Source organism: Lissotriton vulgaris, chromosome 9 (genome assembly GCF_964263255.1).
Source record: "Lissotriton vulgaris chromosome 9, aLisVul1.2, whole genome shotgun sequence".
NCBI lineage: Eukaryota > Metazoa > Chordata > Amphibia > Caudata > Salamandridae > Lissotriton > Lissotriton vulgaris.
In genome coordinates this window covers 286,637,393-286,662,137 of record NC_141697.1, presented here as the reverse complement: position 1 = coordinate 286,662,137, position 24,745 = coordinate 286,637,393, and the positions used below count along the sequence as shown (strand labels likewise).

Here is a 24,745-nt window from a genome sequence, read left to right as displayed (position 1 = left end):
TGAATGAGAAAGAGTATGAGGAAATTTGAGAGAGAATAAGCATGAGTGGGCATGAATAGGAATGAGTGCGAACGGTGAGAATTAATGAGGAAAATAAGTAAAGGAGTGTGAGTGAGAATGGGTGTGAGGAAATATGAGAGAGTGTGAGTGAAAATGTATGAGCGAGAACAAGTATGAGCATAAGTGAGAATAATTGGGTGAGTGAGCGAGTGAGGGAGTGAGTGTACAGCATGAGTGAGAGTGCATATGTGAGTGTTTAACCCTTTCGCTGCTGCTGCGATTTTACTGCTGTGCGGTAAACAAAAGAACAGGGCGGGGCCGGGATGAACCCCAGCCGTCATCAGCACACGCCCACCGCGGGGCGTGACGGCTGGGGTTCATCACCAGCATGGGATGGGTTAATGCTTGAAAGTCTGCTGCTCACCTTGGCATAGTGTGTCAATGTGTGGATCACAGAGGCATGACAAAATGCTAGTACTGGTATACCAGTGGTAATTCTAGGACTATGTGGCACCAATGGCAACATGCTGACACTGGTATATCAGAGGTAATTCTTGGCCTAAAAGGAAGCAATGGATACATGCTGGTTGTGGCCCATTGGAGGTAATTATTGTAATATGAGTGGTAACATGCTGGAGCTGGCATATTGAGGTACTTTTTGGCACTAGGGACACTCTTGATAAAAATGCTTGTGCTGGCATGCTAAAGGTAATTCTTGGCATAAGGGACACGGATGGCAGAATGCTGGCATTGGCACGCTAGAGGTAGACTCTGGCATCTAAGGCACTGGGAGTAATATGTGACAGGAGTACAACAATACAAACAAGGGGTTTTGGCAGAAAACTGTGACAAAATGCTGGCCCGACATGCTAGGTCACCATAATATATGGATGAAATCAGTGCAAAATTCTGGCATAAGCATATTTTATGTAATTATTGGCAAAGGGGGCATCCATGATGTATAAGGGCATCCATGGTACATGCTGGTGCATATGAAATATAGGTAATTATTTACACATGGGGCACCCATTGCACACTTTGAATACCATTTGACTAACAATGTCAACTGTGCAAGGCTTCTGAATCTCATCAAAAGGAGGCAACAAAGATGCATTCCCCCATCCTTTGTGATTCGCAAGAAAACAAAGCAGTGTTTTGTGACTATTCATGCAAATGAAAAGGATTGAAAAGTTATCAACTACCTTTGTCAGTCAGTGAGCCTTCACATAGTGGAACCTGTCTGTGAGTCACAGCTTCTATGGTGCAAATGACAGCTGTGGACATCAAAGGGAGCAGACAGCTGTCCCAAAGAACGCTGAAAATACCCTTGCCGGCTAGTTAGCACAAGCATTGAAAATGCAATAGTTCTCGCCTTTAATTAAGTTACAGCCTTTTGCTTTGCTAATGGTATTGTCTAGCAACGCAAATGGCTTTAACTTACTTAAAGGCGTTAAACGGAGATGTAAGAAAAAACCCAACTCAGCAGCCCTTTGCAGCAATGAGGAACCATTTCTGCTAGCGTGCAGCCAGTAAAGATGGGAATGTTTGCACACCTTTGCAGTGGGCAAAGTTCTGTGACTTGGTGAGTGAAGAGTGAACCTATGGATACAAAGTATATACCAATGCTTAAGAGAACAAAAATAACTCCGCAGATACTATAAATTTGTCTTCACAACAGAACCGAGGTGCAGTTTTTAAATGAACACCTTTGGGTAAATAGTTGTTTAAACAATATTCAAAAGGGTGGTCAACAGAAAAGATACCCACACACTTCCATGAGGCCTTTTCTTTGAGTGCTAGGGTAGTCAGAATAATCAGGAAGTGGACAACCGAGTTCGAAACTAGGAATGGCTCAACATCCTGTGATTCTGGGCAAATCACTTACAGCCTGATTCATCAAGCCAAAATCGGCTCGCAAAGGGCCAGATTCTGAGAATCTGGCCCTTTGCGAGCTCTATTTTTGCATTTGGGATTCATCATCCCAAATGCAAAAATCGGTAATAGCGATGTCGCAATTTTGCGAGGAATTACATTTAAGGAATCTCTATTTGAGATTCCTTAAATGCAATTCATCATCCATTAAAAAATTGCGAATTCGCAATTTCAGCCCGCTATTTACCGCGAGGTCAAACCTCGTGGTAAATAGCGAAAACTCAGAAAAATGCTTTTTAAAGCATTTTTCTAAGTTGCATGTTGCACACACACATGTCCTTTGGACATGTGTGTGCGCAACACCTGTTTCAATTTGCATTTAAGGGTTGCTTTAGGGTGTCCTTTGGACACCCCTGGCACCCTTTAAATCGCTATCTTATTTGCGATTAGCTAATTGCTAATCGCAAATAAGGAATACTCCCCATTCATTCCTATGGGCCTTTTGGCCCATAGGAATGAATGGGGAGTTATTCTTTATTTGCGATTAGCAATTTGCTAATCGCAAATATGGATTGTGTAGGAATCGCAAATCTTTTTGCGATTCCTACATGAATCCCGTTTCGCGAGTCTGTAGTAGCGATTCCTTATGAATCACTATTATAGACTCGCAAAACGGGTCTATGATGAATCAGGCTGTTAATCTCCGTGCTCATAAAATTATTGCGACTTTATGTATACATTCCAAGATTATAGAAGAGGGAAGCAGGAGATTTTAAAAAAGAATCGTGAGAATTAATTTCCAACGTTAAGTTCAATTGAGGGAGAGGCAATTTCAAGCGGGAGACAGCCAAAAGTAGGCCATTGTGGCTACAAAAAATCGGTAGTCTAGTCTCCCGCCTGAATCCGGTAGATGCCTTAAGTAATTTAACTGGTGCTCGTGTAAAGGGCTCCAGTACGTCTCGTGCTCGAGCTATAAAAAATTGCAACAACAAAAAACTTGCTTTGAGGGATTAATTAAAGATACCGGAAGAATATTTGAAATTCAAGGCAAACTTCACCATGTGCAAATGACACATCCAGCTACCGCCAGTTATGAGAACTGTAACCTACTGTGGAAAGGACAATTTGTGGGTTTGCGCGCGCAGGCGACACTCAACTGCTTGTTTCTGCCTGCTACATTGTTAGAAAAGCAGTCTTTTATCTGCGCGCAGTTTTGCAGCGCTATGCGTTTTATGGTGTGCATACTGGCCTTGCAGCACTATTCAACAACGGGTGCTACTCTGCACCACGCTCATAACTCCCGCACCAGCCCCACTCTCTCCCCTCTGTGCTCCCTCTGCACACTACCCCCCTTTGCTTTGCAAAATAAGCCAACATACATGCTTCTTGTGGTGGTCATTTGTTGGCCGCAGTTTTTATTAGGGGTACAAATTGCTTTCTGGGTACTCAGTACCACCTTTATTCAGCTGTAAATGGCAGTGTGGCATGACATACTTGTACACCTTATTTCTTGGTAGTTGCTTCGGTTGGGTCTGCTTTGTTATCCTCGTGCGGCGGGGGTGGTGTAGCGTTTGTTCCGATGTTAGGTCCAACTCGCTACCTTGTTGGACTCCTGTTGTGCCCTGCCAACTGGCAGGGGCTGGGCTGCGAGCGCCGTCTCCGTTTACACCCCTCTTGGTAGGCCGACTCACCCAGCCGTGAGGCATCGTAAGGTGAACGGTACTACCTGCTGTCCTTCGGTCCCCTCGCCCAGCCGTGAGGCATCCTAAGGCAACTGGACCTGTCTCAGCACACCGTCCTCTGGTGTGCTTCTGTGCCAACCATTGTCCCCGTTGTTTTTCGCCACGCCACCAGGGAGGCTTCCGTCTTCCTGGGGGCTCCCCTCCCCCCGGTGTTGCCTTAACTGCACCCTGCCATGGTTATGGCGCCCCACAAATTGCTCCAGAACATGCGCATACCGGCCTCGGACATGTGCACCCCTTCTTGTGCGTAGTACTTCGGGCGGCCTGATTGCTTCCAGCCCATTGATCCTGCAGAATTTGCTCACAGTGAGGTTTAGCTTCTTTCGCGAGTTCTCGACCGCTTTTGTGGATTCTGCTCCTCGCCATTCCCTCCGGCTGATCAGCTCCAACCAGATCACTGTGGTACCCAGAAAGGCTCTGGCGGTCTCCGTAAGGTCCCTCTGAATGTTGTGGAGGTAGCTCGCCTCCCCAACTTGGCCAGGTCGTTTCCCCCCAGGTGGAAGATCAGTATATCCGGGCGCTGGGCCGCCTCTGCCCGCAATTCCGTCAGGGTCGCCGAGAGCTGGTCCCACCTCATCCTGGGTCGACCGTACCAACGCACGCATGTCGCTGCAGGCCGTCCCTCCTGCTTGTGGCCCCCTTCTCGCCACCAGGCATGCATCCTGCTGATGTACGAGTGGCCTACCACCCATACCAACTGCGGTTTTTGCCCTGCTGGGGAGAGGACACACAATTTGACTCACTCCCCCCCAGCCGGCCCTGCTGCCCTATAATAGTTGTGGTCTAACATACGTGAGGTACCCCCTTGACCGCTATCTTCCTATAGCCTGGATCCCTGCCTCGCTCATGCCCTGTTGTGCGGCTGTCGTGGCCGCCCCTATCCTAAAAGAGTGGGACCAAAAAGCTCACGGGGGGCAGCCCTGCTTTGCTGAGCGCGATGCGCAGGACCGCCTTGAACTGGAATCTGCTAAGGTGTGACCCGTCCTTGTGCTTAAAGAGGGGGCCCTCGCCGGATGGGCGTAAGGCCATGTATGCCATCAAGCAGCAGACAGCGCAGCATGTCTGGTCCCTGTTTAAGCGAAGCTTCACTACTGCCCCCTTGCCCGTCTGAACTGTTTTTGACCGTCTAAACAGTAGGTTGACTTCCCCTGACCCTGGCACTGCGTCGCCTGCTTGTAGACAGTGGCTCGATGCCACAGTCTTGGCTGTCGCTATCCAGCTCGCTGATTCTGAAAGCTCGAAAAAGGCCGTGGAAAATGCCGCTTTCAACAGGTGAAGCTCAAATGTGTCTCTCGCGGCGCCCTCCAGGGCCTGCAGTAGCGGGCCCAGTTTGCTGCAATCTATTGGGCGCCTGTTGTCCTACTTTGCGCCCTCAGCGCGCCGCCAACCCTTCATGGCTGTCTTGATATAGTGGGATGCTATGGGGTCCTGTCCTGTCTCCAGCCTGCTGTAATGCGCCACTGCGGATAGGTGGGTGCTGACCCATGACCTGGATTTGTTGGCGCTAAAGGCCCATCCTATAAATGACTCCGCTGCCCTGCGCATTGCCCCCGCATCACTCAGTGACCGGATGCCGCCTACTCTCATCACTGTGGTGGCGTACTTCTTATACCTCCTGGCTGCCTCCGGGGCGAGCGCTTGACTGATTAGTTCTGACAAGTCGACCCCGCTAGGTCCCAGAGTTGGTCCGGAAAGGGGGTCATGGTCTGGTCCGCGCTGGGGGCTAGCTCCCTGAACTTCCCCCATCTCGCTCTGGACAAGGCGTCCGCTGCTTCGTTGTCTACTCCCGGGACATGGCGTGCCCTCATGTCTATGTTGCCCTCCAACTGTAATTTAATCAGTCGGCGCATTAGTCTCACAGTGTCTGGGCACCTGGCTGTCCCCCTGTTGATTGCCTGAACCACCCCCTTGTTGTCGGACCACAATGTCAGCTTCATATTTCGTAGGGGGTGCCTCCATATTGTGAGTGCCACTATGATGGGGAATAGTTCTAAGAATGTGATATTGCTGGTCACGCCCTCCCTGCGCCATCTAGCGGGCCACTGCTCAGCGCACCACTTGTTGCCCAGTATCGCGCCGAAGCGTGTGCTGCCTGAAGCGTCAGTGAACAAAGCAATCTGTTTGCTGGTGACCCAGCCCTCCCTCCAAATCACTGTACCGTTGAAGTCTTTCAGGAAGGTGTCCCACATGAGCAGGTCCATCTTGACCGCTCCCCCTAACCTGACATGATGGTGTTTGAGCGTCACTCCGCATGTTAGCTGTGTTAGTCGCCTGGCGAATGCCCTGCCTGCTGGGATCTCCCTGGCTGCAAAGTTCAGTTTGCCTATGAGACTCTATATCTCTCTAAGGGTGGCTTTTTCGCGCCCGCACAGTCCCTTGATTTCTGCCCTGATGTCTGCAACCTTCTCCAGGGGGAGTCTGGCTGTCCCAGCGAGGGTGCCTAGCTCAATGCCCAGGAAAGTCATGGTTGTTGCTGTGCCTGCTGTCTTCTACGCTGACAGGGGGATGCCCAGCTCGCCTGCCAAGCCTTCAAATGCTACCAGTGTGCTCTCGCATACCGCTGATCGTGCCGGGCCAGTGAAGAGGATATTGTTCAGGTAATGCAGTTTCCCGCCCACTGGGTGCCTGTCATGCAGTGCCCACTCTACAAAGGTGTTGAACACTTCGAAATAAGCACAAGCTATGGAGCACCCCATTGGCATGGCCTTGTCAAAATATACCTGCTCCTTCCACTGGAAGCCTAGCAGATGGAAGCTGTTGGGGTGGACAGGGAGTAGCCGGAAACCGGTCTCTATGTCAGCCTTTGCCATGAGCGTCCCTCACCCGGTTGCCCTAACTAGGCCAATGGCGTCGTCTATGGATGAGTAGCTCACCGAGCATGCCTCGGCGTGAATCCCGTCATTTACTGATCCACCTTCGGGATAGGATAAATGGTGTATCAGCCGGAATTGCCCTTGTTCTTTCTTGGGCACGACCCCTAACGGAGAGATGACCAAGCCCTTGCACCCCTCCTGGGGGAGAGGGCCTTCTCTTCTGCCTAGGGCTTTTTCCTTCTCTAACTTCTTAGACACCACCTCTGGGTGTAGTAATGCTGATTTTAGGTTCCTGGTGCATCCCTGGGTGGGGGTTGGGGGGGGTGCCTGAAAAAGGGATGGGGAAGCCTGCCTCAAATCCTTGGACTATTGTCCTAGCGTCCGTTTTGTTGTGATACCTGTTTGCTAGCCGGCGTAGCTGGTGGGTGTTGATGGGGACTGTGCTAGCTTGTAGGCTGCCCTAGCCTGCTTCCCCCCGGTCGCCCTTGCGGGCTCCATATTGCTTCTCTGGCTCTTTCTTGTCTCCTTTTTGGTCTCTTCTATGCTTGCATGCCGCTGCTGGGTGCCCACCCCCGCATGCTGAGCATACGTGCTGGAATTTGCATGCCGCTCCGTAAGTACATTCATTTGCCTCAAACCTCCAGCATATTGCTGGTGTCCCGCTGGCCTGCGCTGTCTTCCAAGGGGGGGCCTGTCTGGATCTCTGAAAAGGCCGCCCCCTCCCCTTGTGGAAAGCTGTCCGAAAGGGCTGCTCGCTCCTTCCTGCCCATGACCTGGCCTCTTTGGCCACCATCATTTTATGGATGAAGCCGGATACATCCTCCTCATTCCACTCCATCTCAGGGTTTGTCTGCATCTTGAGCCTAAAGCCCTTGTCGTACTCAAGCCATGCATCACCCGGAAATTGCCTCTGGGCCCTGTGAATGCTGGCTTCATAAAGCCATAGGTCCGCTGCGCAGCGCAGGAATTTCTCAACTATTATGCATGCCATGATCCTGAATGTGTCTAGCCAGTTGTAGAAATTCCTGTCCTTTCTCTCCCTTCGCCTCTCCCTTCTATCCTCGTCCTTCTTATCGCATGTCGTCAGGTCAAGCCCTTCTAGCTGTATTTCAAGAAGGGAAAATATGTCTATGAATTCTTTCCACCATATTCTCTCCTTTACTGATAGTGGTATGAGATAGGCCAGCCCTGTTGCCCTCGTGGTCATGGATGCTGGCCCGGGGGATGGCCTCGTGTAAGGGTCAGTTGCTGAGGGGGCTGAGTGGGCTAAAGAACGGTGATGGATTAAGCCCAGATCTTTTGACTGGGTGTGAGTATTTGATTGATTCAGATGCTCCGTCCATCACCACCCCTTTTTGTACCGCTGTCATCTCCCCTGGGCCCAGCTGTGCCCTGTACTCCCAGCGCCTGTGCGTGTGCCTGCCCTGGTTCTAGGAGATGCCACGGCTGTCTTGCTACCTCCCCCTGTGGGGCCGTTCCTGCACTGCCTGCGCTGAAGCTGTGTAACAGTAGCGGTGTCATTGATTTAATGCATTCCCTCACATGTTCGTCATGTACTCACCATTCGTTGCTGCGTCCCTGGTCTCCGCGCTGGGTCCCGCCGCCGCCGTTTTGGCTCCAGGTGGTGGGGCATTCTTCTGGGGAGCCTTTTTTGGTGGTGCCGCCTCTGCGAATTTGGCTGGCGTCTTCCTCGCCCTCTTGGTGGCCTGTGGGGCGGTGTCCGCCTGACGTCACCTGCTTGGCTTCTTGTCGCTGTCGTCGCCAGACGCAAAGCGGTCCATCCAGTCGCTCCCGTGTTCCTGTGATGCCGCCCGCATCCTTTTTAGCAGCTCGCCCTGGTCTTCCTGCTGCTGGTTGCTGCCTCTTCGCGGCATTCCTGGTGCCCTTGCTGCCACCTGCTTGCACTGGTGATCGAGGACTGCGGGGTGCTGCCGCCTCCGCTATGCACCAACCTGCACTCACTAGCGGGGTGCTGCCGCCACCAATATGCACCAAGATCTAAAATTTCACCTCTCTTTTTTTTTTTTTTTGATGATGAGTTTGTGCTTGTTTTCTTCTTTTTGCTCTCTAGGAGGGGAGGAGGCGGGGCTAACTAGCTGCCTGCTCGCCCGCCTTCTCCTGTCTTCAGCGTGCCTGGTGGGGTGCTGCCACCGCTCCGCTTTGCACCAAGGTAAGCCTGTTGGTGAGCCTCACCCTCGCAATTGCCCTGTATCTGGGTCTGGGGCTGCTGCTCGTCACTGCGCTGGAAGACCGGGGCCGCCTGCCCGCCCGGTTCTTGTATCCGCAGCGTCAGTGACACAGAGCTCAGCTCGGCTGACGAGGCGGATGCGGCTGGGGAGGGGGAAACTGCTGCCGTGTCCGCCGCTCACCTCACTGCTCGTGGGACCCTGATTCTGAGTCCGGGGCTGCAGCTGGAAGACCGGGGCCGCCTGCCCGTCCGGTTATTAGTTCCGCCGCGTTGGTAACGCGGCGCTCAGCCGCTTTTTTCTCTCCGTCAGCCAGTAGTGCCACGGCTGGCGAGGCGGATGCAGTGGGGGGAGAGGGAAACTGCTGCCGTGTCCGCCGCTCACCTCACTGCTCGTGGGCCGAGCGGGGGTGCCGATGGAGCTGGTCCGCTCCCGGCTTTCTTGTTGCGATGCCTTGGCTCTCCTCCTTCGATCCCCGATCGCATCCCCCGCTGTTGTCGGGGTTTTCTTTACCTCCAGCGGTCTGCAGTCCGGGGAGGGTCTGGATGCCTGGTCCTGGGTCCGTGTTTCAGGCGTTGCATAGTCCTTCTTCCTTGCCGCTCGCCTTCTCCTACAGCACGGTGCCGGCTTACGTCGTCTTCCGCCGTCGTCCAGTCGTCCTTCAACGATTCCTTGGTCGTGCTGCTCCCCCCGCTCCAAAGATAGGAATCTTCCTGGGGGGAGAGGTCTTTTATCCCCCCCCCGCGACGGTGGCCGTCGTTCGTGCCATACCCCCCCCCATTGGGCCATTTGAACGTTGCTGGGGGCCCATTGGCCGGGGGGGTGGCGCCGCTGTGTCTCCGGGTGGGGGGGGGGCGTGGGGGTCCCTCCCCTCTTTCCGCGCCCACAAACCGTTCTGGCCGGAGGAGGTGTGGGGGGGCTCGGCGTCTGTTATGGCGCCGGCCTCTGATGCCCCCGTTGGTGGTTGGCCTCTGCGAATAACACTCGTTCTTCGACAGAAAATTACAGTGCCTGCCCAGTTGGGTCGCCAGCTGTAGATGCATTAAGCCGCCGATCTACCTTGCCAACACACACCGCTCACACGTTTATGGTCGTGTGAAAAGTCACTTATGTCAGTGCTTGAAATGGAAAAATAGAACTGCATGCGGGTACTCTGTATCGGAATACCTGCTCGTTTCTGAGAAGTGCTGGTAATCTCCAATTAAAAGTATTACAATTCTCTTGAGAAGTGCAGATACCCTCCCTCTCAAAATCAGGGCCGGACTGGGAACCAAAACCGGCCCTGGCAAAGTGCTCGGCCGGCCCCCCACCCCCCAGGGGGGGTTGGGGGTGCGACTGCGCTCTTTGCTAGGCGATTTCACTCGTGCAAAAACAGCCCTGTAACAAACCGCCCCCACAGGGGCCCAAGATCGGCCCCCACCCTTGTGGCGCACCGGGGGATCGCAACAGCAAGTCCGGGCCTGCTCAAAATAAACAAGAAATAATCTTCATTTGCTTCAGGACAATACCTTTAGATGTTCCAAATTAAGGAAACCACGCGGGGAAGCCCGGTCCAGTCTCTTCCGGGTACTTACGGGTGGGGACGGACCCGCGGGGCTCTGGCTGCGATTTATAGTGCTGTGATTAGGAGGCCCTCAGGGGGTTGGGGACACGTAGTTTCCAGCGGCTGCGGTCCTGCAGCGGCTCCCCCCCTACAGACGGATGTTATCGTACATGGGGTGGTTCCAGTGGAACAAGATATTACAACTGTACAAATGATTGTCTCAGTTAGAGAGGTGGCAGTCTGAAGTACAGGTGTGGATTAGAGAGGGCTCACAGGTGAGACAGAATAACACGAGACCTTAAGAGAGCCAGCCGCAAGGGCTACAGAAGTACAGAGTGAAGAGAGACATAAAACATTCAAGGGTGCAAGTGCTGCAGGAGAGGCGGGGTCCAAAACATGGAATAAAGAGGATTAGGACAAAAGAATTCAGAAAAATCTTGGACAAACAAGAGTTATCATGGTGCAAGTGAAAAGATAGCGAGGGGGTCTAAATATACAGAGCTGCAATCCCTAAGGAGGCGGGTCCTTCAAAAATTGACTGTCGACAGTAGCTCCCACTGTAGTTTATTTGTAGAAGGCGCTAGTCGTGTGAAGAAAAAAAAAGAGTATCGAGCTGCGACCGCACTGCTTGAAGCATTTCTACATTTATATTTTTGGTATATCGCAAAAAATATTGCTATTCACTTCCACAAAGAAGCAATACACACAATTGACTGCTTCTGAGACATCACTTGACTCCTAGCTCGCGATGGAGGAAGTGACAGGGGTGTTTCAGGCACAGACAACCCCAGAGACAGACCAGGGACTGGAAGAGGCAGAAGCGGCTGGACCTAGAGAGAGAGGTCCCATTCAGAGACAGCCTTTGGTATGTGTGAGCTGGGCCCGCGCCAAGGGCACAGACTACCAGAGAGGTGCCAAGGAAAGGCAAACTCAGGTCCCATCCTTCCACACCTCGGCCCTAACTAAACCCTCTACAAACCCCGGAGAAGGAAATAAATACGAGCAGGGCTTTAAGTGGGCCGGTCCTGCCAGAGCTCAGCCCCGACAGTCTTTAAAAGCAGGTACTTGGATGGGTCTCCATTTTTGCCCTCATCCTCAGGGTTCTAAATATAAACAGGTGGCAATGCCAGTCTGAAGGTGTGCCCGCTGCCTCCCGGTATCAACATAAGAATAGAAAACAGGCAGCCCCAAAATCCTTGTTGATAGTGACTTTTATTTCAGTTGCAGCAACAGGGAACTAATTTGTGTAAATCCTGAAATAACTGGGGATTAAATATAAAAGCAGAGCGCCTGTGCAATATTATTCTCATTTTAATGCCATAAAAAAGGAAGTTTTTACGAGGATGCAAAATAGTTACTTCAACTAGGACGAAAACACCCTCTGAAATCGCTTATGGAAATACTGAAACGAACATTGAAGCGGTTGGGAAGGGAGGAAGGCTGCGCGCGCACCGGTGGGTACCATTGAAAACCAATAATGAGGAATAACAGATGTAAATGTAAATGTATATGCATTTATATAGCGCACTACTTACCCGTAGGGTCCCAAGGCGCTTCGACCGCTCCGAAACCCTTCCTGGCTTCCCTGAGAGATGGTCCCTTAATGGGTATCTCCAGGGTGAGACCAGGCATCCCCGGCGGTCTGGTGGGGCCGTTAGTGAAGATGAGGCAAGCTAATTCCCAGAGTTGCCGAGTGTGATCGCTGATCAGAGTGGGCACCGAGGCGAGAGAATTATCGAGTCCGCTGACCCTGGTCCAGAAACCTGCCGCGCCGGGAATCGAACCCTGGTCCCGGGCCATCCTCTGCTCTCGGGTCTGCCGCCTCTAACCAGTGAGCCACACTACTTCACTTGGAGACATACAGGTGTAAATGTGTGGCCATCAGTACGGAAGAATAGAATTGACACAAAAGAAACTGCATGGACTAGAGAATGTCCACAGTGTTTAGGCGAGACAGCACACATTGTGTGCACAATGATTTAAAAAAGTAGCGGATAGGGTAAATAGCGTTACATCACAAGGCGCCTTTTCAAGGCGCACCTCACAGCTGTGTCTCGGCTACGATCTCCCGAGGCACTAAGGCACAGAATTCTTTGTTTGGGCATTTAAAGGACACAGAGCTTGTTGCCAGGGGCCCTTTAGAGACCGAGCATTTAAATGTTACCTGTTGCATTATATATCTAGATGCAATGACAGAAGCAGCGAAATACAAGTTAGGTAGCAGAGCACACTATACCAAGTACAGATGTTTAGTTTTTGTGTTTTAAGCCACGCCCTACATTACATCGGCCACGCCCCTTCGAGAGACCACCAGTTTTTTCATCCCACTGAAAGCACTGAAGATGAACATGTAACAGAGACACTTGTACAAGACGTTTTCATCACGGAAAGCTGCGTGCTTGCATACAGATTTATGCAGCAAGGCCTGAACCCGCTGAGGTATCTCATCTGGATTTATGCAGCGAGTGCTGAACCAGCTGAAGTATCTCATTCGGATTTATTCCGCGAGTGCTTTGCTTAACCAATTGAAAGGAATGTGTGAGCAACACCATAAATGAAAACATTAACACGGAAGAGGGACGAGTAAAGAAAGGGTGAGGAGAGGAAGAAACACTGGGAGTGGAGAAGAAAGGAGGAAAAAACAAGAAGGATGTCTTAAGATAGAAAATGCAGAGGACTTACAATACATCCGCACTCGACCACAGCTGTGAACAACAAGCCTCGATCTCTTGTCTTTATGGGGCCATGTGTTTAAACACATTGCCCCATAAAGATAAGATATCGCTTACGACAGCCGTAATGCAGACGAGACCGTCCAAGTGGCCCGTCTCAAAAAGAGAAAAGAACACGTCACAAAGAGCTCTTTTCCAATGGCTTTCCACCGTTTAGCATAAACGGTGATGCTGGCCAATGGAAAAGAGGGGTGGGGCTTACAGCCCGTTACTGAAAGCTCCTCAAAAACATAAAATCTCACCTAGCGAGCTGCGCATGTGCGCAGACACACCAGTCGAGATCTAAAAATACCCTCTTTTGGTAATACAACCCTGCCCCTTAGAGGCATTTCGTGCATGTGAACATGCAGATGGGGGCCTGTAGTCCCTTGAAGGCCTCCATCTCTTCATTTGAAGTTATTATTGATGACCAAGATATCTGCAAATCATTGCATACAATCTCCTTCTGTGGTAACAAATCAATACATCCAGCACAGTGCAAAGAATTGTCCAGATCACATTCTAGACAATGTGCAAGCATAGTGATGTGAAGTGACTAGGAAAATAACGCATAAGGCCCCAGGTTCTTGCCTCCCTTCCAACAAAATCAAAATGGTCCCATACTTCTGGTGGAACTTCTAAAACTCTTACACTCTGTGCTGTTAAAATTTAATCTGGACCCTTTCTGATCATTACTCCCAGCGAATCTGCTGCTAGCTAGGACTATCTCTTTTTTTATAGTCCTCATTAGCCTCGATTTCCAATCAATGGTGTATCTTACTCCAGGGCCTCCCATTGATTAGCGCCAGCCAGAGATCTATGTTCCATATTGAGGATGGGTCACTCTATACTATGCTTACTAACCTCCAACCATAGGAAAACTTATTTTTAGCTGACAGCTGCAAAGTCACCAAAGGAGTAATCAAGCAATATAGTATAGAGGCCTAATCAATGGACTATATTTAAATATATTGTTTCACCCAGTTCTCATAAGGAAGCCCAAAATCATTTTGCTTTTTATTAGGTGACCTATCCAGCTGATTGGTGTATTTTATTGACATCAACCATTCTATTTTAGTTGGGGGAGTAGATTTAACCCAATTTTTGCATATTTCCCTGCAGGCCAAGAGTATAAAGTAAAACATTTTTTTTTATGTTACTCGTCATAGCTTCGCTGTGCTCCATCATCCCCAAAAAGAACAAGGATTTTGCTTACCTGGAGTGGCTCTCCAAGTATAGAAGATATTGTGCTACTCACACCCTCCCAGAACTCCTGAAGAACAGGACACTCCAGAAACATGTGAATGTCGTCTCCTTTTTCCATACCACACTTTGGGCATCTCGGAGTGGGGCCTTTACCGATTTTGGCCAGTTTATACGGTTTTACTGGTCTCCGTATAAACTAGCTAGCACTGTCTCTTGTATTATCTCATAAGCAGAGGGTCCTTTCAGCACAGAAGCATTGAAAAGTCAAGATGGCCACTACATAGTAGACCTCTGGCACCAAGCTGCCTTAACTTCCTACTAAGACGTTTATTTATTTACGGGTTTATAACGCGCTTGAATCAACTCTTTACCAGACTATCTCTGCGCCCAAAAAACACCAGAAGCACAGTCAGACAGTCTATGGATAGTAATTTAGTTCTGAAACAAGAATGTTTTGAGCTTCTTTCTGAAGCTCAGGTGTTCCGAACATTGCCTCAGCTCAAGGGGTAGCTTATTCCATAGAGTCGGACCAACTACAGATAAGGCCTTACCACCCTGTCTGGTCTTTCTCACAGCTGGAACTCTCAAGAGAAGTTGGTTACTGGACCTAAGAGACCGAACCAGGTTATATGGAATGAATTTATCTCTCCAGTGCAAGGGCCCTAGTCCATTTAAGCTCTTGTGTATTAAACAACAGGTCTTGAATTTTACCCTGTTACGGACTGAGAGCCAATGCAATTTCTCCAGGAGAGGTTTAGACGATGTTCTAGGGGGGGTATTTAATACTAGCCTAGCCGCGGTGTTTTGAATCATCTGGAGTTTGGCTAGTACTCCATCGTTGGCCGATAACAGAAGGCCATTACAATAGTCAATGCGACTAAGTATCAGAGCTTGTACCAAGGTTTTTCTGGTATAATCCGGCAGCAGGGGGAAGACCTTTCGCAACATGCCAATGACATGGAAGCAAGAACCCACAGTGATGTTACAATGTTGCTTAAAAGAGAGTTCACGATCCAAGCGCACTCCTAGATTTTTCACAACCAATTTAGGGTCTGGGACCGGGCCAAGGTCTTGCGGCCACCAGTCCGGAGTCCATAGGATCTTTGCTTCCCCAAAGAGTACAACTTCCGTTTTGCCTACATTACATTGTAGGCAATTAGAAGTCATCCAATTTGCTACTGCCTTCATGCCTTTGGAAAAAGAAGTTTTCATTTCGTCGGTTAGAGTTTTAAAAGGAAACCGGAGCTGGGTATCATCCGCGTATGATACGGGGATGAAACCGAACTCTCTCAAGATTTTCGCTAGGGGGGCCACATAGATGTTAAAAAGAGTTGGGCTCAAACAAGAGCCCTGTGGCACCCCCTTAGTGATCTCAGTTTCCGTCGAGCAAAATGTACCCATACTAACCGATTGAAACCGGTTAACTAGGAAACTTCTTAGCCAGGCCAGTGCTGTACTCACAAGACCGATCTTAGCAAGCCGTTCGAGTAGAATATTATGAGATATAGTGTCGAACGCTGCCGACAGATCTAACAGTACCAGGACTACCGAATGACCCTTGTCCTGGTACATGTGTAGATCATCCGTTACTGACAATAGTGCCGACTCGGTACTATGCTTCGGCCTAAAGCCAAATTGCGAATGATCTAGACTGCCGGTCTGTTCGATATAGCTCGAAAAGTGCTTATTTACATGTCTTTCTGTGAGCTTTCCCATGAATGGAAGTAGAGAAATCGGTCTGAGATTAGACAAATCCGTCCAAGGGATTGTAGTATTCTTCCTAATAGGTCTTAGCGATGCCCTTTTCCATGCCAAGGGCACTCGGCCTTCAGTCAATGATAGATTTATCAGGCATTGAATCCCTGTGCCCAGTGTTTGAGCCACCACCGGCATCATTCTGGCTGGAATAGCGTCCGAAGGGCTGCCACTCTTGGTTTGACTCACCAAGCATTGCACCTCTTCCAAAGAAATAGGAGGGAATGCACTGAGAGTGGCTGAGTAAGTTTCTTCTTCGACTAAAGGAGATGATAAATCTGCCATAGAAGATCGGTTGGCACTCATGATGTTATCATAGATCTTATCAATCTTAGTTGTAAAAAATTGCGATATTTTATTGCATAGCTGTTGTGAGGAAAGTTCAACACTCTCACAAGCCACTGGCTTAACAAAGGATTGGAGAATTTGGTACAATACCCTGGGAGCATTTCCTGTGGCAGAAAGAAGGGACGCAATGTGATTCTTGCGAGCAACCCGAATAGCCTTGCGATAGACAGTAAGGGCTAACCAATAGTTCTTCCGGTCGTCCACTCTGTGTGATGATCTCCAGATCTTTTCCAGCTTTTTGGCGGCCTGTTTTAGGGAGCGTAGATGTTCCGAAAACCACACTTCCTGTTTGTGTGCAGGTCGTGGATGAAAGACTTTCATAGGGGCAATAATATCTACCGCCGTACGAATGGCTAGATCATATTTGGCCAGCGCAATTTCAACTCCCTCTGTAGGATTGAGAGAGGGCTCAACAAACTTCTCTAGGAAACCTTCAGGGGTCACCTTATGCCATTGTCTTCGTCTATTAGGCAATACTACAGGTCGAGGGGGCAGTTTACCTAGATTTAGTGTGTTAAATTCAATAATAAAATGGTCTGTACATTTTACCTGGGTGGGAGGGAAGCAGGTAATATTTGAAGTGTTCGAAAAGATAAGGTCCAGAGTATGCCCTGCCTGATGGGTTGGGCCTATATTTTGCTGCGTAAGACCAAGTAGTGCAAGATCAGTCAATAATGACTGCGCATCACCACTCTCCTTCAACTCACTATGGACATTGAAATCTCCAAGGAGTAGGAATTCACTTCCGTGGTCTATATGTGGAGCTAATGCCTCTAACAGAGAAATGGCGAAATTTACACGGGGCCCGGGGGGCGGTAAACTAAAGCTCCTTTACGGCCTGTTTTGTTAGGTGTATTAATCTTAAAAATCATCAGTTCTAGCTCAGGAGTGCAACATTCTTCCAGAATTGTAATGGAGCGATGGTTTTTATAAACAATGGCTATACCTCCCCCAGTTTTAACTGGGCGGTCTAATCTTAACATCTTATAGCCATCCGGGATCCCTAGTGTAATTATTGGAACTGAGTGTGGTTTTAACCAAGTTTCGGTAAGGAAACATAGGTCTGGCTTTCGTGAGGAAATAAGGTCCCAAACTTCAGGATAATGTTTGGATAGCGATCAAATGTTACATAGAAGGTTCTTGCAACCTAGTCGCGTGTTTTGAACCAACTCGGATAATGACAATTGTTACAAGAAAAAGGGCCCTCTGGAGGGGTTTCCACCTCCCCTGAACATCCCGGCCGGGAGGGAGTTCGTAAGCCTAATAATTCTCGTGCAGTATACCTCCCCCGAGTAGTGGCATGACAATCAGGAACAGCAGAAGAAAAGGCCATGGCCCCTAGCCCCGTCCGGTCGCGGACGGGCGCAGACGGGCTTCTCTCTGGCTTGTCTCAGGCGCGTCCTCAGACGCACCCCTGCGCGCGACCGCTGCGCGCTCGAGGCGACGAGAGGGCTAAGTAGCCTTTCTTAATGGGAGACTAGACCGCTACCCGCTTGTACTAGCGGAAGTGGAGTGTGTGTGTCTGCCTCTTACCTGTCCGCCCTACGCTCTACAGCGCTAATAGCCGAGTTGGACCTAGGCGGTCAGGCTATACCATCGATTGCAGACTCCCTTGAGTAAGTCAACTTTGTTACCCTTGTGACCCTAAGCAGCGTGGGAGGTTATTTAAAATAAAAACGAAACAATTGTGCTTTTAAAATTTTTCAAGTCGTGCAAATTATAGCAACATCAAACATCCAGGATTTAAGATTTAAATACTTTGTCCACATTTGCTGTGCTTGAGGAAGGTATCTGGCGTCAAGCGGGTCGGGGAGACTCTGCCACCGTCCTCCCTACCGCCGTTTGAAACAAGGTGCAGGAGATGGGGTAAGAGTGAAGAGACCACGACTTTTTCTGAATGGTATACACCGACCTCAGCATAAGAATTTCTGAATGGGTCAGGTTTGTCATAAGTTTGCCAAATATAACCCTTGAATTAGTCCAACCGCAGTTGCACATTTGGCAATTCAGGGGCTGGTGACCAGTTTGAATGCACAATTATTCATTCATAAGCATTGTATTTCAGGCAGTACCGGATTTGAACCTGTGGCTTCAGGTGAGTGCCACCGGCACTCATTTTTTGGGGACTGACACTTATGTTTCGGCATCAGACATTTATCAAGAGCAAAACTAAGAAAAACACACAAAAAGGAAAGATGGAGGAAGAGAAAGGAAGAACTGTCACAAATGGAGGAAGCAGGCACCAGCAAGAGTGAGATAAAGGGGCAGGCAGTGCCTGGTACTAGATTAAAGAGGCAAGATGTGGATTTAAAAATATGCATCCTTTGTATTCGTAGCACAGACATTCAATTGCACCGCCCGCGAGGTTTTGAAAACAGCTTTGGGCACAGGCATTCATTCTTTTACAAATTAAGCACTGAAATTAAGACGCCCACCTTTACATCTACAGCTCTGCTCTGTTTATTTTTATTTATTTATTTAAGAAGTTTTACATAGCACTGGCAACTGTTACAACTGCAGTGGCTGGGAAATTCACTGAGTCTTAAAACAATGGTGTAGAAATTAAAAGTTCTCTATGATCATTTACAGATTAAACCCATCAGCCCACCCTCAAGATTGTCTAACCCAGAACAAAGAAATAAACACAATCTTATGGGGGGCAAACATTTACTGAGGAATATTTGTTTAAATTATTTTAATAGTCTTAGGTGTGTGTTATTTTATAGACAGCCCAACACAGACGTCTCTCAACACTGTCTACCAAACACAGACATGATTTGCCCTATTTGAAACTTGTCTGTGGCTAATGTGAGTAATTCATACACTGAAGCTTAGGGGACAGGTTCCTTAGACCCAGATGCTCCCGTATTGCTAATCCTGAGTTTGGAATTTGGTATTTCCATTTTCTGTTTTAATATTCCAAACACTAATGGATAGGTAGAATTTATTTTCGGATATTTCTTGTCAGGTGGCAATTGAAACATCAATGTTGTTCTTTGCTCAGGTCTCTATTGATGGGTGCTGCCTGGCTGGAGTTTTGTTGTCATGCATCCTACTTGCCTCTGTCTGGGTCTGCGCAGAAACTAATGCAGCTCAAGAGCTTGCTGGGATGCGCAGGGCACATTGTTGCCTGAGAGGAATCGATACAGGAAGATCATCGTTTGAAATGCAATTACCCAGCATAGTACCACTGAACCCAAAAGGCACTTTAGACAGCAACCTTGGAGGCCCTGCTCAGGCATCACATGGGTACCTGTCATGTGCCTGTGTCTATTCTCAATTATAAAGCAACCCACTGACCGGGCTCTTGTCTCGGACACTGTGGATGTCATTCTGTGCACAAATCTCCAGTGGGCAATACTCATGCCTGCACTAAGAGAAGCAGATGGTACAAAACGTCTAACATGCACTTGTCACGCCTGTGCCCACATTGCTGACCCTTAAAGGTTGAGAGACATTCTCTAAGATGCTCATAATCAGAAAAAATAGGGCTAGGACCTAAGACAATCATGGAATATTTCATATCTGAATAGGGTTGACTCATCCTGCTTAAGTGTCATGTAACATAAGTAGTGGCGGCTCCTCTGCGAAGGCGAAGGAGCATCGCCCCACTACTCCTAGCGCAGTGCAAAATAAAAATAAAACGATAATAACAAGAAGTTATCATTTTATTTTTCTTTGCTCCGGCCAGGTCGGGCGAGGCGGGGCTGGCTCGCCGCAGAGGGAGCAGGAGTGGTTTGAACTCCCTCCCTACATGCGCATCACAGCTTGAGTGGCCCTCCAGGGCCGGCCAAACCGTCATGCGCACTAGGCATGTTCTCCATTGGGCTGTGTTGCAGAGCCCCATGTAAAACATGCCCCACTTCCCCAGGCACTGCCTGAGTGGCCAAACAGGCCGCTCAGACCAATCACGATGCTGCTCAGGCACCGTTGTGAATGGATGGGAGAGTCCAGTTGCCTGGGTGCCAGCAGACACAGGAGAGGCATGTGGCGGCAGGAGAGGTGTGCAGAGATGGTAAGGTTTTTTTTTTCACCGCCCACCCCCGCCTCACCACCCCAGTTCAGAGGCAGTCGCTACTGAATTTAGGCCCCTAAGGCGGTTTGATCTGCTTTCGCTTGTGCAGTATGGACATTGGCTTAAACATCCTATCTTTGGCTTGGCGTCTAGACTGCAGTTCTGTACAGTCAGAAAGTAGAGTGAAGGCAAGCGGAGCTTTCAGGGAACTGGAGCCCATTATATGTGCGAACCCATTATATATGGACCAACACATACTTCAAAAATAAGGCCCCAAACTGCCCTTTCAGGCTGTTCAGGCGTTTTCATTGAGTAGAGTAGATGAATGCACAGTGATAGTAAGTGTATGTCCATCACAATTAGCGGAGACGTAGAAACCTTCACAAGGCATTTTTTTAGTTTCTAGTGCCTTTGGGGTGAGTGGTATATCTCACATATTTCATAACAAGGCCCCAGTGTTGGGTTATCTGCATAACTCCTCACTGTTTTCTCTCAAAGAGTTTCAAATAAAGAAACCGAGGAAGCGACTGGACACCCTCACGAGTGACAAGAAGCCCTCTACAAATCTACTAATTGATTAATTGATTGATTAGGAATGTTCTTGACCTTTCCGCCCTGCAGGCAACAGCATTTTAGTTCACCTCTACCCTACTTGCTGATCTATGATGAGATTATTACGGTTGGACAGTTGCTTCCGAAATGTGGTGTTTTCCTACGATTTTTGTGAATTTTTCATGATTTTGTATATAAAAGATGTCCTTTGGATGATTTAGTTACCAAACTTCGTTTCGTGTTGACAAATATATTTTTCCAAACTGATTATTTTGGTTGTGTATTGCTGCAAACTAGTGTTATTGTTTGTTTAAAACATTTTTAATGCTTTTCTCAGTAGCATGTGGAGACCCTGCCATTGGAGTACTGCAGCTGTTGACCCAGTGCATGGATCAACTTTATCTTTGTGTATTAAAGATCATTGCAGGTTCCTTGCTCATGCTTGCTCGTTTGTGTGCAGGAGTCATGAGTTCCTCTGCACTTGAGGGGCTTGTCCTTGGAGGGGATTTGTACGTGAACCCTACCAGCAGCTACTGTGTACGCATGCCAGCCCCCTGCTCCTGTCATATTGGCAATGCTAAGCATCAATGTAGGACTATGCACAGTGCTTAATTTCAGCTGGTTGTTTCCGGTGCTGGCAACAGCACTTAATTGTCAACACCAACCCTTATGATAGTCTGCCACATGGTGGCGCAGTTCACCTAATTTAGATATTAGCACAACGTTTTTTTATGAATACATTATACATCATAAATTACTGATACCTGCCTTTTCAGCCATTCCTTTAGCTTTGGGGACCTGGAACAGTACGAACTGTCGCACTTGCAGCAGAGAGATGGTTAGTAGTTGCTTTGGTACCGTCATTGGCAGAGATGACAGGGGCAATGGGCTGTGCAAGCCACAGTGGCTTTCTGGCCAGGGCCCAGGCACTTATTATTTTACAAATTAATCACTGCCTATGCAACCGTGTAGAAAGGGGCTGGCAAACAGAAGGTGAGTCAGAAATACAAACAAGAGGGTTTTGAAAGACATTTCATCTAGCGAAGAAACTAAAGAGAAGGATTCTGATTGGCGATTAAACCAGAGTGTGAATCTCCTGACAGAAAACACTAAAAAGAACAGGAACCATAGGGCAAATCAACTTGCAAGAAGAAGCACCAATCTATGGCTGGAAAAAGAGACGTATATTAGAGAAATGTGCAAACAGCATCCTATGCAGCTGAAGCGTTCTGCACCAATAACACTTTCTGTGCAGATTCACAGTATGATACTGACCATTAGTATGACTGTGACGTACATAAGGATTCGCATTATTCTAGGAATGATTCCCAACATGATGAAGAGGATGAAGAGCACAATCTAGACTCAACTGTGAGCGACTTAGGGCATCCAGCATGTTCAATGGCCAAGGAATTCGCCAGACTAGATTAAAAATATCAGTGAGCCTTGGATCATGTGTTTGAGTATATTTAGAAATATATTAAATGGCTCTTACAAAAACATAAGAGAAGTATATTAAATGGGGAGGGCTTGAGAGATTTGTAGGTGAAAAACTGCATGCCAGTGTTGATGTCTATGCTTTTTCAAAATGGACCATGGCATAAGGAAAGCGTAGACCAAGCAGTGAGAAACAGTGAGGGAAAGCTTCAGCAGCAGCCAGACCTATTGCAAAGGGTTTGGATAAGACTGAGATAGTCACGTCAAGCAATGTGCCAATGAATGGCGGGGGTATACAAATAAGTGATGGATGAAACGCATAAATTAATCTCAGCCACTGGTAATTATTCAGGGCTGCATCGCAATCCATTGTTACTTTGTACATCAATTTGGAACCAGCTATATGCAAATCAGTCTTGACCCTGTTCCAATTGAAACAGTCCAGCTCGAACTGCCAAGCCAGGTCCTCCCTTAAACAGAACACAAGCAACCCACGGCCAGTTTCGCCTTAGTTATGGGCTTATCAGCCAGGTACAGCTTGGTTCCAGTGACACCGTGTGCAGTGGGCCCAAGTCTGGGCATATCAGTTCCACTTAAGGTGACAAACTGAAGTATACAAAAAAGTGATGGATGGAATGCTTGTATTAATCTCAGCCACTGGTAATTACTCGGGCCGCATCCCAATCCATCATTATTTTGCACACTATGCTTCCTCAATGTGCGCCCAGCAATATGCAAATCAGTCTTGACCCTGCTCCAATTGGAACAGTCAAGCCTGAATAGCCAAGCCAGGTCTTCCCTGAACCGGAACACAAGCAATCCAGGATCATTTGTGCCCTAGTTATGGGCTCATCAGCATGGTACAGCTTGGTTCCAGTGGCACAGTGTGCACAGTATCCATGTCTGGGCTACCCATCCCACTTTAGATGGCAAACTGAAGTATACAACAAAGTGATGGATGGAATGCTCCACCTAATATCAGCCAATGGTAATTACTCAGCCGCATCATAATCTATTATCATTTTGCACACCATGCCACCTCAGTTTGGACTGTGCTATATGTAAATCATTATTGACCCTGCTCCATTTGGAACAGTCCAGTCCATACTGCCAAGCCAGGTCCTCTCTGAATTGGAACACAAGCAAGCCAGGACCGGTTTTGCCCAAGCTATGGGTACAGCTTGATTCAGAAAGGACCCAGCTTGGCAGTTCGGGCTGGACAGTTCTGATTGGAGAAGGGTCAAGATTGATTTGCATACAGCTGGGTTCAAACTGAGGTGACATGGTGTGCCCAATAACAATGGATTGGGATGTGGCTCAAGTAACCACCAGTGGCTGAGATTAATTCAAGCATCATCCTTCACTTTTTGCATATTTTTATGAATGGTTGAAGGCACGTAGGGCACGTAAATGAAATAATTCAAGTATACCGAAAATATTCCCCTTGACTAGCATAAACCAGGGGTGTTCAATGAATGTCTAGGACATCGGGGTCGATGCCAGATTTGCAGAATGACCACTAGCCTTGTAAATTAGCTCCATTATAAATGAATTTGAACATTTCTCATATGGACAGCAGAATCTGGCTGGGTTCAGCCTTCCTAGATTTACTAATAACCCCTTGGAATAAAACCCGAGCAATTTGCAATGGGTTTGAAAGGCAGATTCTGAAGTGAAGGACCTGCTTTTTGGAGAGGGAATGTGAAAAATGTAATAGCAAGACCGGTGTGAAATAATGCAAATAGGCACTTGTTCATGCACAACCTGGGCAAACCATCTTGGGTCGCACTGACTACTGCTCTAATCTCAATTACAAAATTGAAGGCAGTCCTTAACGCAAGCACAAACATACAAACTTGCGCCTGCACTAGGGACAGTGTACCAGTGAACGGCAGAGAGACAGTGTTAAGGTGGGAAAGTGTCACAGTGGCATGGACACCCCCCAGCTCCTACCAGTCAGGTGCAGTGTGGCTGCAACCACTTGTAAAAGAGTGCTGGGGGTGTTCACGTGTCTCCAGCCTATCCGATATTTTTTAGCTGGAGGATGGATTAAGAGTCGCCCGCCAGACATTTATTTTCAGATTTGACTGGAGACAGGGGGTGTTGGACCCGGCCTCGTGGCGTGGCCCTCGCTGACCCCCATAACCCAGAACGACGGACAGAACTGATTTCTGTCCACCCAGAACTATACACAAGACTCCTACATCGGACCTGAAACGACCTCCAGACTGCGTACCTGCACCCATGCACGTGACCGGCAGACTCCATGTTTGGCCACCCCGGCCAGCCGGCTGCCTTCTTCCCTTTCGGCAGCCTCTGGCCGCTCCCGACTGCAGCCAGGCGTGCGCGTCCGGCGCGCCCCGACTCACCCAGGGGGGTGAACGACTCCCCAAGTACCCGAAACCAAGGCTTCCATCACACCTCCGGCCCCCTCCCAAGGAGCTGGTTGTCCTCACACCTCCGAGCCATCCCTGGGGGCTGGTTTCGATCGCACCTTTTGGCTTCCTAGTGAGCTGGCTCCAGGCCTTGATGGGCGTCTGGGATTCCCTGGATGCATGGTCCAAA

General features: G+C 48.7%; 1 protein-coding gene across 1 annotated transcript in view; it reads right to left on the bottom strand.

Annotated features, from left to right (window-relative positions):
* Positions 1-24,745, bottom strand: part of TSHR (thyroid stimulating hormone receptor) — a 618,302-nt gene that overhangs the window by 303,905 nt on the left and 289,652 nt on the right. The window lies entirely within an intron of this gene.